Source organism: Nycticebus coucang, chromosome 13, assembly GCF_027406575.1.
Source record: "Nycticebus coucang isolate mNycCou1 chromosome 13, mNycCou1.pri, whole genome shotgun sequence".
Lineage (NCBI taxonomy): Eukaryota > Metazoa > Chordata > Mammalia > Primates > Lorisidae > Nycticebus > Nycticebus coucang.
The window spans coordinates 39,705,483-39,722,148 of record NC_069792.1 but is presented as its reverse complement, the minus strand read 5'-3'; the positions used below and the strand labels follow the sequence as shown (position 1 = coordinate 39,722,148).

General features: G+C 38.2%; 1 protein-coding gene across 1 annotated transcript in view; it reads right to left on the bottom strand.

Moving 5' to 3' along the window:
- The window catches only part of LOC128563704 (serine/threonine-protein kinase Sgk3-like), a 227,196-nt gene extending 211,969 nt beyond the window's left edge, over positions 1 to 15,227 (bottom strand). The window contains exon 1 of the mRNA XM_053559135.1: positions 15,175 to 15,227. The gene's annotated coding sequence lies outside the window, so the exon portion shown is untranslated. The remainder of the gene's footprint in view (positions 1 to 15,174) is intronic.
- Positions 15,228 to 16,666: the final 1,439 nt, after the last annotated feature.

Below are 16,666 nucleotides of genomic sequence, written 5' to 3'. Positions count from 1 at the left end.
AGGAAGAAATAGAGCTCCTGAACAGACCAATTTCAAGCACTGAGATCAAAGAAACAATAAAAAATCTTCCAACCAAAAAATGCCCTGGTCCAGATGGCTTCACACCAGAATTCTATCAAACCTTCAAGGAAGAGCTGCAGCTGTACTGCAGAAATTATTCCATAAAATTGAGGAAAAAGGAATCTTCCCCAACACATTCTATGAAGCAAACATCACCCTGATAACAAAAACAGTAAAAGACCCATACAAAAAGGAGAATTTCAGACCAATCTCACTCATGAATATAGATGGAAAAATTATCAACAAAATCCTAGCCAACAGATTACAGCTTATCATCAAAAAAGTCATTCATCATGATCAAGTAGGCTTCATTCCAGGGATGCAAGGCTGGTTTAAAATACGCAAGTCCATAAACGTTATCCACCATATTAACAGAGGCAAAAATAAAGATCACATGATCCTCTCAATAGATGCAGAAAAAGCATTTGATAAAATCCAGCATCCTTTTCTAATTAGAACACTGAAGAGTATAGGCATAGGTGGCACATTTCTAAAACTGATTGAAGCTATCTATGACAAACCCACAGTCAATATTTTCCTGAATGGAGTAAAACTGAAAGCTTTTCCTCTTAGAACTGGAACCAGACAAGGTTGTCCTCTGTCACCTTTACTATTCAACATAGTACTGGAAATTCTAGACAATACAAGTAGGCAAGACAAGAAAATAAAGGGAATCCAAATGGGAGCAGAGGAGGTCAAACTCTCCCTCTTTGCTGACGACATGATCTTATACTTAGAGAACCCCAAAGACTCAACCACAGGACTCCTAGAAGTCATCAAAAAATACAGTAATGTTTCAGGTTATAAAATCAATGTCTACAAGTCAGTAGCCTTTGTATATACCAGTAACAGTCAAGATGAGAAGCTAATTAAGGACACAACTCACTTCACCATAGTCTCAAAGAAAATGAAATACCTAGGAATATACCTAACGAAGGAGGTGAAGGACCTCTATAAAGAAAATTATGAAATCCTCAGAAAGGAAATAGCAGAGGATATTAACAAATGGAAGAACATACCATGCTCATGGATAGGGAAGAATCAACATTGTTAAAATGCCCATACTTCCCAAAGCAATCTACCTATTCAATGCCATTCCTATCAAAATACCAACATCGTACTTTCAAGAATTTGAGAAAATGATTCTGCATTTTGTATGGAACTGGAAAAAAACCCATATAGCTAAGGCAGTTCTTAGTAATAAAAATAAAGCTGGGGGCATCAGCAAACCAGATTTTAGTCTGTACTACATAGCCATAGTGGTCAAGACAGCATGGTACTGACACAAAAACAGAGACACAGACACTTGGAATCGAATTGAAAACCAAGAAATGAATCTAACATCTTACAACCACCTAATCTTCGATAAACCAAACAAGAACATACCATGGGGGAAAGACTCCCTATTCAATAAATGGTGTTGGGAGAACTGGATGTCTACATGTAAAAGACTGAAACTGGACCCACACCTTTCTCCACTCACAAAAATTGATTCAAGATGGATAAAGGACTTAAATTTAAGGCATGAAACAATAAAAATCCTCCAAGAAAGCATAGGAAAAACACTGGAAGATATTGGCCTGGGGAAAGACTTCATGAAGAAGACTGCCGTGGCAATTGCAACAACAACAAAAATAAACAAATGGGACTTCATTAAACTGAAAAGCTTCTGTACAGCTAAGGAGACAATAACCAAAGCAAAGAGACAACCTACACAATGGGAAAGGATATTTGCATATTTTCAATCAGACAAAAGCTTGATAACTAGGATCTATAGAGAACTCAAATTAATTCACATGAAAAAAGCCAACAATCCCATATATCAATGGGTAAGAGACATGAATAGAACCTTCTCTAAAGATGACAGACGAATGGCTAACACATGAAAAAATGTTCATCATCTCTATATATTAGAGAAATGCAAATCAAAACAACCCTGAGATATCATCTAACCCCAGGGAGAATGGCCCACATCACAAAATCTCAAAACTGCAGATGCTGGCGTGGATGTGGAGAGAAGGGAACACTTTTACACTGCTGGTGGGACTGCAAACTAGTACAACCTTTCTGGAAGGAAGTATGGAGAAACCTCAAAGCACTCAAGCTAGACCTCCCATTTGATCCTGCAATCCCATTACTGGGCATCTACCCAGAAGGAAAAAAATACTTTTATCATAAGGACACTTGTACTAGATTGTTTATTGCAGCTCAATTTACAATCCCCAAAATGTGGAAACAGCCTAAATGCCCACCAACCCAGGAATGGATTAACAAGCTGTGGTATATGTATACCATGGAATACTATTCAGCCATTAAAAAAAATGGAGACTACATCGTATTAACCTGGATGGAAGTGGAAGACATTATTGTTAGTAAAGCATCACAAGAATGGAGAAGCATGAATCCTATGTACTCAATTTTGATATGAGGACAATTAATGACAATTAAGGTTATGGGGGGGAGGAAAAGCAGAAAGAGGGATGGAGGGAGGGGGGTGGGGCCTTGGTGTGTGTCACACTTTATGGGGGCAAGACATGATTGCAAGAGGGACTTTACCTAACAATTGCAATCAGTGTAACCTGGCTTATTGCACCCTCATTGAATCCCCAACAATAAAAAAAAAAAAAAATTCCCTTAGCAACTATAAGTCATTAGAATACAGAAGTAAGCTGAACTTCTTTCTTTGACATGTATCAGGTGCGGACAGCTCTTATATTAGAGACATAGAAATTCCTTGGCAAAGACTGGCACCCACATACACCTGGAAGCGGAAAAAAGCTTCCTCTAATTCAACTTTCTTTCATTTTCAGAAGAATAGAGCCACACATTTGTGATTTAGAGTTATCACCAGACCTTCTGGAACTACATACCAATCTAATAAAACCAAAAAATTTTAGGTGCTGTGGTATAGTCAATAAAGACATTCTCTCTATAAAATTTTACCCAGATTCAAACTTTTAAAAACTTTTGCCAAAAAATCAAATTAAGAACTTCTCATCTTGATATGTGCCATACATTGGCACGGCATAACCTCAAATATAGTAGTGTTAAAGTTGGTTTAGCTTGTTTTTAGAGTGGCAATTCAGGTTTTAACCTGGAGTTCAATTTCACCCCTGCCACTGCTCTAAGGATATTTTTGCCAGAGACAAAGCATTCCTGTCATTGTTCCTAATGGGCTGTCTGCTGCCAACTAATAACTACTTAACTTATTAGGTATCATTAAAAGAAATCTCTTTCAGGAACTCTTGAAAACTGTGAAGATTTACATCTCAAACATCTGGCACTTCTCAATATATTTGTGAGAATATTTTAAATTCTTTATTGGAAAGATACACAAAATAGTACTGATAATTTCTCATGTTTCAGAATTTATAAATTACCCTACAACTAATTACAGAGAGAAGACATTCCTCTGGTCAGTAACTTTTACCCTAACCATAGCACTTAATTCATCCTTCCTGTAAAGCAATCAGTGAAAGATTTACTTATGATAGCAATATAATGTATTTGGTTTACAAAAAAATTGGCCAGATATGTTATAATTGATTTAAAAGAAAATTTTAGTGCAAATCTTAAGCATCAGTCATAGAAGAATAAAGCTGTAACATTATTTACTTACTTCTCATATATTTATTACAAGTATATTTTTGGAGTATTTTCATTTTACATTGATATGATAAAGATGTCTGCTATAGCCTGTGACAGACAGACATCTATCCATAAGAAAAATCAAAGAGAGTCTTGAACGACTCGAGGGAAACCCCCCCCCCCAAAAAGGCAAAATAGGACATAACAGTAATTTAAAAGGCATTTTTTAACTGGAGTAGACACTTTTATATTCATTGTTGTTTTTTATCTTGTAAATCACCTACATGAATCATTCTTCTTTCTTATTTCTTCAAATATATGGGCCACTGTTTCACTGCTTACTAGAAGTGTAAGTGTTCTGCTTCTAATAAGATTTTGCAAAAGTACCAAAGAGTTCTCTGCCCCCAAATCTTATTAATTAAAACAACAAGAAATCACGTCTTATAGCCAAGTATTCCAAAATGCTTCATAGTGATATTGGTTTCAGAACTTTTAGAAAACTTTTGAAACAATATTTACCTTGAATAGATAGTCAAACATAAAGACAATCATATTCACAAACACAATCTATGTTGATAACTCAATATATTAATAACTTAAATCCAGTTATTGAATACCCATATATGTATCAAATGGGTCGGTGGTTTGTTATTTATGTCTTTGAATTTTATGTGAGAGACAGGGGCTATCTAATGAAAACACATTCAGAAATTTGAACAGTCTGTTGAAAAAAAAACCTAGACTCTCTAACAATCTTATTCTTCATGTTGAACAAAAAACTTTTAAGAAAATATGCATCATCAGTTCTTAGGTTTCAGTCATAGAATCTTCAAGTATTCTGGAACCAAAGTAAACAATCCTTCTAAGACAAATATATCCTCTAAAAACTGCACTCATCTAATTAAACATTACTACAATTAACCCTGAGGAATTATGTACTGTCACCACTTTTTTATTTATATGAAAGTTTTAAATAAGAAAAGCCTAAAAAGTTTTCATGTCCAAATAAAATCAGTTAGTGACCATGCATTATTCTCAAATATCCTGAAGACTATTTCCTAAGTTCTTTAATTAAATGTTCCATAAAATTAAAAAAAAATTATCCAGTAGGATAAAATTAGCTTAGCATGCAAATCCATGTAATTATTTGTTTAACTTCTTAGAGTTTGACATACATTAAATATCAACCAATCCTTTATAAAATATTCACTTTTATAAAATATCAGCTGATGACATGATGAATATAGAAAAAATTACTGTCTCTAGCTTTAGTAAAATTATAATTTTATATTATAAAATTGAATAAACAATTAGCATGTGCCCTTTCCATGTGATACACTGTGACAGCTCGACATTCTGCAGAGTCCCCACAAGTAGGAAGACTCTCGTCGGATATGGTTCCTCCACCTTGAACATCCCAGTAATGGCCTAGCAACCTCAGTAAGGGGCTGAGTAGATGCTTGCTGGAAGAATAAAGGAATTTCTGAAGTTCTGGATGTCTCAAAGATTGAGCTTCCATGTTGGTTCCTGTTGTGTAAGTTTGTTCACAAAGAAAGCATGCTCTTTCCTGCTGGGACCTTCACTGAGACACCTGTTCTGTGCCCAGAAAGGACAGTCCGAACATAGGACCACCCTGAATAATGCTGAGGCCTAACAGTGCTGAGACCTGGAAACCTAATCAACCTCAGAGGTGGACACTTAAAAATGGTTTGTTATTGATCTTTTAAAAATGCATTACTATTGGGAAGGAGAGCAAGATGGTGGCCGAGTAACAGCTTCCTTGCATCTGGGCACTGTGAGTCTGGGGAGATAGGACTCCAGGCATCTCTGGCTGGTGGGATCTGCCTATCACCCTCCCGTTAGGATAGAGGGAGTCAGTGAGAGACTTCTGGACCCCAAGAGGAGGACGAAAACAGTGGAAGACCGGCAAGTGGTCGTGTGTGTTCAATAGGTCTAAACATGCCTGCAACTGTAAGTTCAGTAGCAACGAGACTGCAAACCGGAAAGGCCTTACCTGTGAACTGTTTTGGTGTCTTTGGACTTGGCACTCAGTTGAACTGCCTTGGGGAGAGCCTGAGCGGGAGTGCGGAGAACTTTGGCCATTGTCCAGGGCCCCAGTCTGAGCTTCTGAGCCAGACGGAGCTAATAGTGTTTGGCTATGGGATACAGGGAGCCATTGTGAGTGATCTGCCCTGCCAAGCTCCACCCTCAGGGTCGCAGAGCTAGAATTCGGTGGGAGCTGGTAACCTGGTGACTGAGTAGCCTAAGGGTGGGGTCTGAGCTGCCTTGCAGCCCTAACCCTCAGGGGCAGAGTGAGACTGGTTTTGGCACACTGGGTAAGTGGATAGCCACGTCAGCAGTGATTCCAACGACAAGCACTTTCCTGGGAAAGCTTCTGCTCAACAAGTTTACAAGTTCAAAGTGCCTTTTAAGTGGGCTGAAGAGATATTTAGGGTGTCTACCTGCTGGGGTTTGAGAAATTAGCAGTCTCCAGTCATATCAGAACTGTGATTAACATCTCATACCCCAGAAGACGACGTGTTGTCCAGACAATATTCAACAGCATATACATAATGCTTTGTTTTTGGTTGTGTTTTTTTTGTTGGTTTGTTTTTTGTTGTTGTTGTTGTTTGGGGTTTTTTTGTTTATTTTGATGTTGCTGATGTAGTTTTGTTTTTTAATTTCAACCTTTTCTGTACAGAACTTTTTTCTTTCTCATTTCTTCTAGTTTAATTATAATTTCCCATTGCTGCATTTTCTAATAACTAGAACTTCATTTTTGCTAGTGTTTCTACTGCAATTATTTGGTTTTTCACCCAATTTTATCCCGTAAAGTTTTCTGTTTGCTTGCTTTGGTTTGATTTATAGCATTTTTGTCTTTCCTCTCTACTTGGTGGAGCTGGGGTACTGTGTCTGATCAGCTTAGCAAGGAGCTGCTGACCTCAACAGAACTACCGAACTGGGCACCCCGAGGAGGTGGGTTTTTTTTTTAAGGTTGTGTCAAAGTACCCTACTATACACCTATATTGCTCTGTCTCCCTCTTTCTGTGCCTATCTTCTTTTTGTCAATATTCATTTTACCCACCCCCTCACCTTTCTCTATTTTCTTTTTCTTTTCACTCGATTCTCCTTTCTTACATCCCTTTCTTGCTGTTCAACCTTCTCACCCGTCTGGTCCTGTACCAAAAGGACTCATCTAACCCTTAGTCCACAGGCATGAGAACTTAAAAAGCAAGAGGAAGTGAAAGGAAAATTAGGGCAAGGAAACACATAAAAGAAATCACTCATGAGGAAGAATCAGCAGAAAACTCCAGGCAACATGAAGAACCAGTCCAGAACAATCCAGGCAAGGGACCATGAAGTAGCTACTGCAGAAGATTCCACCTATACAGAAATGTTAGGAATGACAGAAAGGAAATTTAGAATACACATGATGAAAACAATGAAAGAAATGATGGAAACAATGAAGGAAACTGCTAATAAAGTGGAAAATAACCAAAAGGAAATCCAAAAACAGAATCAAATAAGAGATGAATGATATAAAGAATATAAAAAGGATATAGCAGAGATGAAGGAACTGAAATAGTCAATTAAGGAACTTAAAGATGCAATGGAAAGTATCAGGTTAGACCATGCAGAAGAAAGAATTTCAGAGGTAGAAGACAAAGTTCCTGAGATAACTCAGATAGTAAAAGAGGCAGAAAAGAAGAGAGAGAAAGCAGAACGTTCACTGTCAGAATTATGGGACTTTATGAAGCATTCCAACATACAAGTTATAGGAATCCCAGAAGGGGAAGAAGAATGCCCCAGAGGAATGGAAGCCATACTAGAGAATATTATAAAAGAAAATTTCCCAAATATCACCAAAGATTCTGACACACTGCTTTCAGAGGGATAGCGGACCCCAGGTGGCCTCAACTCTAACCGAGCTTCTCCAAGACACATTGTGATGAACTGATCCAAAGTCAAGACAAAAGAAAAGATTCTGCAAGCTGCCAGGAGTAAGCGCCAGTTGACCTACAGGGGCAAATCCATCAGAGTGACCGCAGACTTCTCTAATGAAACTTTCCAAGCAAGAACACAATGGTCATTTACCTTTAATCTACATAAACAGAACAACTTTCAGCCCAGAATTCTGTACTCTGCTAAGCTAAGCTTCAAAATTCACAGAGAAATCAAATCATTTACGGATATACAAAAACTGAGGAAATTCGCCACAACAAGACCAGCTCTGCAGGAAATACTTCAACCTGTTCTGCATGCTGACCACCGCAATGTATCAGCAGCAAAGTAAGAAATCAGAAATTAAAGGAAAGAACCTAACCTCCACACTGATGCAAAAGATAAAACTAAACAATGGACTCTCACAAAATAAGATGAATAGAATACTACCACACTTATCAATTATCTCAATAAATGTTAATGGCTTGAATTCCCCACTGAAGAGACATAGATTGGCTGACTGGATTAAGAAACACAAGTCATCCATTTGCTGTCTGCAAGAAACACACATGCCTTCAAAAGACAAATTAAAGCTCCGAGTCAAGGGTTGGAAGACAATTTTTCAGGCAAATGGAATTCAGAAGAAAAGAGGAGTTGCGATCTCATTTTCAGATTCATGTGGATTTCAAGCAACTCCAGTCAAAAAAGACAAAGATGGTCACTTTATATTGGTCAAGGGAAAAATATAACAAGAAGATATTTCAATTCTAAATATTTATGCACCCAATTTAAATGCTCCCAGATTCTTGAAAGAGACCTTACTCAGTCTGAGCAATGTGATATGTGATAATACCATAAAAACAGAGGACTTTAACACTCCTCTTACAGAGCTGAAGAGATCCTCTAAACAGAAATTAAACAAAGATATAAGAGATTTAAATGAGACCCTAAAACAACTGTGCTTGATAGACGCATAGAGAACACACCATCCCAAAGACAAAGAATATACATTCTTCTCATCACCCGAGGCAACATTCTCCAAAATTGATCATATCCTGGGACACAAAACAAATATCAAGAGAATCAAAAGAATTGAAATTTCACCTTGTATCTTCTCAGACCATAAGGCACTAAAGGTAGACCTCAACTCTAACAAAAACGTTCCACCCCACACAAAGACATGGAAATTAAACAATCTTCTGTTGAATAACAGATGGGTGCAGGAAGAAATAAAACAGGAAATCATTAACTTCCATGAGCATAACAACAATGAAGACACAAGCTACCAAAACCTGTGGGATACTGCAAAAGCAGTTTGGAGAGGAAAATTCATGGCTTTAGATGCCTACATTTGAATAACAGAAAGAGAGCGCATCAACAATCTCACAACCATTTTATAGAATTGGAAAAAGAAGAACAAACTAAGCCTAAACTCAGTAGAAGAAAAGAAATCTCCAAAATCAAATCAGAGATCAATGAAATTGAAAACAAAAGAATCATTCAGAAAATTAATGAAACAAGAAGTTGGTTTTTTGAAAAAATAAATAAAATAAAACATTGGCCAGACTAACGAGAAATAGAAAAGTAAAATCTCTAGTAACCTCAATCAGAAATGATAAAGGGGAAATAACAACTGATCCCACAGAGATACAAGAGATCATCTCTGAATACTTCCAGAAACTCTATGCCCAGAAATTTGATAATGTGAAGGAAATGGATCAATATTTGGAATCACACCCTATCCCTGACTTAGACAGGAAGAAATAGAGCTCCTGAACAGACCAATTTCAAACACTGAGACAAGGAAACAATAAAAAATCTTCCAACCAAAAAATGCCCTGGTCCAGATGGCTTCACACCAGAATTCTATCAAACCTTCAAGGAAGAGCTTATTCCTGTACTGCAGAAATTATTCCAAAAAATTGAGGAAGAAGGAATCTTCCCCAACACATTCTATGAAGCAAACATCACCCTGATACCAAAACCAGGAAAAGACCCAAACAAAAAGGAGAATTTCAGACCAATCTCACTCATGAATATAGATGCAAAAATTCTCAACAAAATCCTAGCCAATAGATTACAGCTTATCATCAAAAAAGTCATTCAGGGCAGCGCCCATTGCTCAATGAGTAGGGCACTGGTCCCATATGCCGGAGGTGGCGGGTTCAAACCTAGCCCCGGCCAAAACCACAAAAAAAAAGTCACTCATCATGATCAAGTAGGCTTCATCCCAGGGATGCAAGGCTGGTTTAAAATACGCAAGTCCATAAACATTATCCACCATATTAACAGAGGCAAAAATAAAGATCACATGATCCTCTCAATAGATGCAGAAAAAGCATTTGATAAAATCCAGCATCCTTTTCTAATTAGAACACTGAAGAGTATAGGCATAGGTGGCACATTTCTAAAACTGATTGAAGCTATCTATGACAAACCCACAGCCAATATTTTCCTGAATGGAGTAAAACTGAAAGCTTTTCCTCTTAGAACTGGAACCAGACAAGGTTGTCCTCTGTCACCTTTACTATTCAACATAGTGCTGGAAGTTCTAGCCAATACAATTGGATAAGACAAGGAAATAAAGGGAATCCAAATGGGAGCAGAGGAGGTCAAACTCTCCCTCTTTGCTGATGACATGATCTTATACTTAGAGAACTCCAAAGACTCAACCACAAGACTCCTAGAAGTCATCAAAAAATACAGTAATGTTTCAGGATATAAAATCAATGTCCACAAATCAGTAGCCTCTGTATACACCAATAACAGTCAAGATGAGAAGCTAATTAAGGACACAACTCTCTTCACCATAGTTTCAAAGAAAATGACGTACCTAGGAATATACCTAACAAAGGAGGTGAACGACCTCTATAAAGAAAATTATGAAATCCTCAGAAAGAAATAGCAGAGGATATTAACAAATGGAAGAACATAGCATGCTCATGGATGGGAAGAATCAACATTGTTAAAATGCCCATACTTCCCAAAGCAATCTACCTATTCAATGCCATTCCTATCAAAATACCAACATCGTATTTTCAAGATTTGGAGAAAATGATTCTGCGTTTTGTATGGAACTGGAAAAAACCCCGTATAGCTAAGGCAGTACTTAGTAATAAAAATAAAGCTGGGGGCATCAGCAAACCAGATTTTAGTCTGTACTACGAAGCCATAGTGGTCAAGACAGCATGGTACTGGCACAAAAACAGAGACACAGACACTTGGAATCGAATTGAAAACTAAGAAATGAAACTAACATCTTACAACCACCTAATCTTCGATAAACCAAACAAGAACATACCTTGGGGGAAAGTCTCCCTATTCAATAAATGGTGTTGGGAGAACTGGATTCTACATGTAAAAGACTGAAAATGGACCCACACCTTTCCCCACTCACAAAAATTGATTCAAGATGGATAAAGGACTTAAATTTAAGGCATGAAACAATAAAAATCCTCCAAGAAAGCATAAAAAAAACACTGGAAGATATTGGCCTGGGGAAAGACTTCATGAAGAAGAGTGCCATGGCAATTGCAACAACAACAAAAATAAACAAATGGGACTTCATTAACCTGAATAGCTTCTGTACAGCTAAGGAGACAATAACCAAAGCAAAGAGACAACCTACACAATGGGAAAGTATATTTGCATATTTTCAATCAGACAAAAGCTTGATAACTAGGATCTATAGAGAACTCAAACTAATCCACATGAAAAAAGCCAACAATCCCATATATCAATGGGCAAGAGACATGAATAGAACCTTCTCTAAAGATGACAGATGAATGGCTAACAAACACATGAAAAAATGTTCATCATCTCTATATATTAGAGAAATGCAAATCAAAACAACCCTGAGATATCATCTAACCCCAGTGAGAATAGCCCACATCACAAAATCTCAAAACTGCAGATGCTGGCGTGGATGTGGAGAGAAGGGAACACTTTTACACTGCTGGTGGGACTGCAAACTAGTACAACTTTTCTGGAAGGAAGTATGGAGAAACCTCAAAGCATTCAAGCTAGACCTCCTATTTGATCCTGCAATCCCTTTACTGCACATCTACCCAGTAGGAAAAGAATCCTTTTATCTTAAGGACACTTGTACTAGACTGTTTATTGCAGCTCAATTTACAATCCCCAAAATGTGGAAATAGCCTAAATGCCCACCAACCCAGGAATGGATTAACAAGCTGTGGTAGATGTGTACTATGGAATACTATTCAGCTATTAAAAAATATGGAGACTTTACATCCTTCGTATTAACCTGGATGGAAGTGGAAGACATTATTCTTAGTAAAACATCACAACAATGGAGAAGCATGAATCCTATGTACTCAATTTTGATATGAGGACAATTAATGACAATTAAGGTTATGGGGGGGAGGAAAAGCAGAAAGAGGGATGGAGGGAGGGGGGTGGGGCCTTGGTGTGTGTCACACTTTATTGGGGCAAGACATGATTGCAAGAGGGATGTTACCTAACAATTGCCATCAGTGTAACCTGGCCTATTGTACCCTCAATGACTCCCCAACAATAAAATAAATAATAATAATATTAAAAAAAAGAAAGTCTTAAAAAAAAATTGAATAAACAACTGCACTGCAGGTCTGCGACATGCCAGGCACTGTCCTAGGCACTAAAAAAATAATGGGCTCTATTCAGAGACGGCCCTTCCCTCTCCAAGCTTTATGGTTTGTGTTTTCTAAAGACATTTATGCCTCAGATTTTCATTTGTATTCCGTTTTTCACTAAAACTCTCACAATCCATTTATTGTGAAAATAATTACAGAACTATCTCGTAAGGTTCAATCTTGGGTGATTAAATATCACCTCAAGAGAGAAAAGAAATGAAAAGACAGGCAGATAACATGCAGAAGAATTCAGCAAATAAGCTTTTCCAAAAAAAGTTATGATCTGAAGTCCCAATATTCCTTCTAGCAGTTCATATGTTCTCCTGTTAATATAGAAGCAATTGTGCTCAAGTAGGTTTTCTGTTATTGCTTAAGCTGTATATCACAAGGTATACAATTAGATTACTCAATTACTTCCTTTGCATTCTATAAGGAATCATATCTGCACACACACATACATATATTCGAGGAATGCATTAGCTTTTATCAGATAGATCTTAGCATCAATCACATTTTCTATAAAAGAATGAATCACTCATCATTTAAAGAAAGATATCTGGTTTCTATATCTTGGAGTGTGATTATTCAGATCATTAGGGAACCTGGTACACGAAATTAGTAAATTCAATCATGTAACTACTTTTTCACCTATAGTTTAAAATGGCTAAGATGAAAAAACAACAGACCTCATATATAGTAATACCAAATACCAAAAATACATTAATTCTATCTCAAAAACAGAATGAATGTGATTTATTCACTACTTGATTTGAAATACCCATATTTTTATGTCCTAGACCACTACTATGATTTAAATTTTTCTTAAGGATTAGAAAAGTACCAATCTGTAAAGGGAAACACTCAATTACTAGAGAAGCTATTCTCACTATTATCATCTTTGCCAAAACATTTGCATTCAAAATAAAGCAACATCTTCAGAAACCTCATTCTATTTACTCAGAGAAACTTGAAACACTATTAAACTCTTTATTTTTTGTTATTCTTTCCACCTTTTCATAATTTTGCATAGAAAATGTCATATGTAAAAAAAAAAAAAATATTTGTATCCTCACCTTCTTGAATGGAAGCTGGTTTTATGGGTAGAGGAGATAGTACAGTGGCAAAACTGATGTGAGGAGAGAATGATGTAAGGTCCTGAGGGAAAGTCACAAGGGTCCAAACAGAGTTTTACCACACTGTCATCTGGCATAGCAAAGACAGAGTTATTGAACTGCTAAAATAAAACCATGTAAGGGGGAAAAAAAAAGAAAAACACAAAAAAACCTCAGACAGAAAAGTCCTCACTACCAGCGTCTGTTAGTATGCCAGAAATACAACTTGGTTTTATAAAAGCATGAACTTTCCCAAAGTTTTTTCTTTAAATATATTTTGATGGCATTTAAACAAATGTCTAAATCATTCAAAAAGCAATTCTGGGGGTGGAGAGGGAGGCTCTTCTGGAATATTCTTTAAATACATTGACAAGTCAGTGTCTATTAGTCATTGACGATTGTGAATGATCTAATCCATCATATCATTCTTTCAACACTCATTAGTCGGAATTCTTGTATAAAGATTACATTTTTTATCAAAAGTATTTATAGCTCTAAAATAAAGTGCGTTCAGGAAAAAAACACACTAGTCACCACTAAAACATAAATCTATGTTTTTATAACTATCAGTGACATATTATTAAAATACTCAAGCTACTTTATTTTAACATAAAGACAGTTTCACTATCTGCAATTATAATAAATACCATATTGGGGATACATCATATAGTTATTATAAATGAAAGCTGGTTGAGAAAGTTTTGCCATATTTACATATTACTGCTGTTTTAGTTCCTTACGGAAATTTAGTCAAGTTAATCATGAATCCATTTGGACAGAGTTAAAAACAGAATTTCTGATGTAGACATCTGTGCACCAAAGAAGGAATGAATATTTACTTTGAAATTGTATCACTCTATACTGTCATGCAGACACTTTAAAATAATTATATCATTTCCTACCACGTAGTTGTACCCTTCTAAACGTACACTAAGCAAAGCATGCCAAGTACAAACAGGCATAACTGAGAGAAGAGTGGTGGCAAAGCCCCTATGCCAAAACAAATAGACTTAGATAAATGAGGCCTATGTCTTAAATTGTATTTGACACAAAAATGTAATGTTGGAGATATACATAAAATATGTAATAGGACTGAAACACACATACTGGCTCCAGAAAAAAGAAAAAACTGTGCGTTTTACGTACATTTATTTATACTTTAGTCATTTCAGGATTGAAATATCAAAGCAAAGTAAGATAGTGATAATAAAAATTAGGGAGGACAGTACCTGAATTCTCTTCTGTACCTAAAACCACCTACAGGTCTCAAAGGTCGATAGAATCAGTTCACACAGAGTTTCCCTACACAGTGTTTTCACTTTGGGAACTTTCCAGGTCTCAGGAATGTCCCACTGTGAGGGGAGCCAAAGCATTGATTCTGGATTGTCTCAGTAGCTGGGTTTTTCATTCTAATTAGTGACTATAAATTGTAATTGTATTGTCATCAACACTTTAACCTTTTCTGTAATATTTATTTTGTCTGAATAAAAATGAGACTTGTCATCCTACCACCCTCCAACGTTCAGAGTAACAAGAGAGAAATTGTTGGTGTTGCTAATTGTGGAACCCGGAATACTCAAAAGTGGAGGTGGGGGGCCTCAAAAACATTTGTTATCCTCTGTGACCCTTGAGGTGGCCCTTGCCATCATCAGTACCTCAATACCAGGACAATATCTTTGCTATCTGGGTATTCATACTAGCCTAACTTCTTAGGGCTTTAGCCCTCAAAAGCAGGTGTCCTCAGAATCTGTAACAAAACACAGATTTTCACAGGAAGGAACCTGAGTGCGCGCGCGCGCGCACACACACACACACACACACACACACACACACTTTACCTGTTTTTATGCGGAGCCTTTAGCAAGTTTCTTCCAAAGGGAGTCATGGTCTGCGCGGCTAGTGAGCAATCAGAAGCCTGTTTACAGTGATCTGGGGTGGGGGAGGAGAATCTGGGTTTCTAGGGTGAAAGCAGGAAGGCTGGGAGCTTTCTCTGCACCTCCTCAGATGTTCCTGGCTTTCAGCTCATTACTAGCTGCTGAGAGAGTTACTGGAAGTTGTGCAACTGCTGCTTTACTTTTAACTGCTGCATTGTTGTGGCTGCTGCACCTTTGGAGACCTGCCCAGCTTCAGCCTCAAAGAAAGGTCTTTGGAAGCAGGAAAAGAAAAAAAAGGGAGAGAGGAGAGAGGAAGGGGAGGGGATGCTATTGTGTTCTGAAGTTATTTACAGACCAGCTAAACTTTAAGAACTCTCAACCCCGCCGGCGTGGTAATACCCACGGAACGGGAATTTCATTCGATTTGGAAACCCCCCTCACACACACTTTCCACACCCAACCACACAAATGCACTAAACACACACAAAAGGATTAAAAGTAAATACCCCCCACCTTCAGGCCGGCTCCAATCTTCCAAAAGTAATCCGATGTAGGCAACGTAAATGAGGGCCAAGAAAACTTTGCCTACGGTTTAGACTCAAAAATTCCCTGCGCAGGATGTCAGCGCTTTAAAACACGTTAAGAGCAAACGAAGAAGCTGGAGATTGTATCCAGGGGGACTCACACAACGCTTGGGATTTTAAATTCCTCAACTCATAATTTCAAGATCTTCCTCCAGCCCCTTCCTCCACACTCCCAAGTTCATCTTCCAAGCGCTAAAGGACAAAGGGGCTCCAGGGGTGATTGATTACAACCTTGGCCTTGGAACCACCTGGGGTTTTGGGTATGACTCCAAAGGTGTTTACACCACCGACCCTGCTTCATCTTCAGCATTTACTGAGTCTTTAGGGCCATGGGAGTTTCAGAGCAAAAAGCAAATTGTTCCCGCCCTCAAGTAGTAAAGTGAGCTAGGACACAGCAAGAAGACTTGGCACAACTCCAAGCGCGCAGTGAAGATCAGTGGGGAGGGGCGCCACCTTCACCTGGTTCTCTGAGAGTTGGAACTCCCAACCCAGGCGTCTGGCGGGGACACAGATCGGCGAAGGGTGAGGCAGCTGCGCCCCGCACACCCACCCTGCGCCCCGTAACACCCACCCTGCGCCCCGCAGCACCCACCCTGCGCCCCACAACCGCGCGGCTCCGGGAAGCCTTGTCTAGGGGGCGAGGGCGGGAGAGTTTTGCCAGGACCTTATTTATGGGACTTCAACCTCCAACCACCGCCCATTTCCAACCCCCACCCCCTCTACCCATCAAGGGCTTCCGCAGCGGAAGGTGAGGAAGGGACAGCGGGTTCTTTCTGAATTATGCCTCTGGCCGGGGAGACCGGCGACCTGGGCAAAGAAAATGAAAGGCCCACACTTTCTTTGGGAGCTCATCCCTCAACCCCCAACGACAG